Here is a 2,302-nt window from a genome sequence, read left to right on the forward strand (position 1 = left end):
GAATGCAATTGTGTGGTAATTTGAACATTCTTTGGCATTGCCTTTCTTTGAGATTGAAATGAAGACTTTTCCAGTCCTGTAGCCACTGCTGAGTTTTCCAAATTTGCTGGCATATTGAGTGCAACACTTTCAGTGTTTTTGCTGGCATATTGAGTGCATTACCCTTCAGGATTTGAAATAGCTCAACTGGAATTCCATCACCTCCACTAACTTTCTTACAGTGATGCTTTGTAAGGCCCGCTTGACTTCATATTCCAGGATGTCTGGCTCTAGGTGAGTGATCACACCATCATGGTTATCTGGGTCATGAAAATTTTTTTGTATTCTTCTGTGTATTCTTGCCACCTCTTCTTAATATCTTATGCGTCTGTTAGGTCCATACCATTTCTGTCCTTTATTGTGCCCATCTTTGCATGAAATGTTATCTTGGTATCTTGAATTTTCTTGAAGAGATCTCTAGTCTTTCCCATTCTATTGTTTTCCTCTATTTCTCTGCACTGATCACTGAGGAAGGCTTTCTTACCTCTCCTCATTATTCTTTGGAACTCTGCATTCAGATGGGTATATCTCTCCTTTTCTCCTTTGCCTTTCCCTTCTCTTCTTTTCTCAGCTATTTGTAAGGCCTCCTCAGACAACCATTTTCCATTTTTGCATTTCTTTTTCTTGGGGATGGTCTTGATCACTGCCTTCTATACAATGTCATGAGCCTCTAATCCGTAGTTCTTCAGGCACTCTATCAGATCTAATCCCTTGAATCTATTTGTCACTTCCACTGTATAATCATAAGAGATTTCATTTAGGTCATACCTGAATGGTCTAGTGGTTTTCCCTCTTTCTTCAGTTTAAGTCTGAATTTGGCAATAAGGAGTTCATGATCTGAGCCACAGTCAGCTCTGGGTTCAAGGTAGGTAGTAAATTAAATAACAAGTTTTGTTTATATAGATTTCTCTGCCTGTCTCTAGTGATAAGGATGTGTTTCTACTTTCTAGTACAGGGAGCGTACCTTTCACATGGGAGCTTTAGTTCCTGGTTTCAGGGACACTGAGAGGAGGTTCAAAGGTCCCTCTGGCACCCACCACTCCTTTAGTAACTTTAATTCAAAATAATCAATATGACTCTGAGGCATATTTTGAGGCAGCCTGCCCAAGGTCCAAGTAGTTTTAACTCAGGTTTCTGGATCCCAGAGCATCTACTCTTTACCACTCTATACTGACTTCCTAGGAGTAGCTGATGTGCTTCAAATATGCTTAATGTGGTACTGTTACCCATGATGACTGAGGTTATATCTTCCCCAAAGGATTGGAAAAGATTAGGGATGAACCTAATACACACTTTCTCTTCACAACAAACTAGGAAAAGTTCTATTTGCAAATTATATCCTTGAAAGCAAGTATGTATGTATGTTATTGAAATGGGAATCCGAGTTCTTGCCCTCAGATCTGAAGAATGGAATCCACAAACACTCACAGTAGCAAGTGAATAGGATTTTTTAAAGAGAAAGAAAGTACAAAGCTCTCAGCATAGACACTGAGAGGGGGTAGAGTCCCCCACAAGGCCAGACTTAACAGTAGTTTTTACATCCTTCCTTAAATCATTTTATTTCCAACCAATCAATTTAAAGGTCAAGATACTTAACAACTTTGTGACTTCTCTTTATCCTTCAATGGAAAAACAATGGAAACAGTGACAGACTTTATTTTGGGGGGCTCCAAAATCACTGCAGATGGTGACTGCAGCCATGAAATTAAAAGATGTTTACTTCTTGGAAGAAAAGTTATGACTAACCTAGGCAGCATATTAAAAAACAGAGACATTACTTTATCTACAAAGGTCCTATAGTCAAAGCTATGGTTTTTCCAGTAGTCATGTATGGATATATAAGTTGGACCATAAAGAAAGCTGAGCGCCAAAGAACTGATGCTTTTGAGCTGTGGTGTTGGAGAAGACTCTTGAGAGTCCCTTGGACTGCAAGGAGATCCAACCAGTCAGTCCTAAAGGAAATCAGTCCTGAATAATCATTGGAAGGGCTGATGCTGAAGCTGCAACTCCAATACTGTGGCCACCTGATGAGAAGAACTGACTCATTGGAAAAGACCCTGATGCTGGGAAAGATTTAAGGCAGGAGGGGAAAGATACAACAGAGGATGAGATGGTTGATGACATCACCGACTCAATGGACAAGAGTTTGAGCAAGCTCTGGAAGTTTGTGAGAGACCGGGAAGCCTGGTGTGCTGCAATCCACAGAGTGGCAAAGAGTCATACAGGACTGAGAAACTGAACTGATCCTTGGATTAAGTCACCA

This window comes from Odocoileus virginianus, chromosome 6 (assembly GCF_023699985.2).
Source record: "Odocoileus virginianus isolate 20LAN1187 ecotype Illinois chromosome 6, Ovbor_1.2, whole genome shotgun sequence".
In the NCBI taxonomy this organism is placed as follows: Eukaryota; Metazoa; Chordata; class Mammalia; order Artiodactyla; family Cervidae; genus Odocoileus; species Odocoileus virginianus.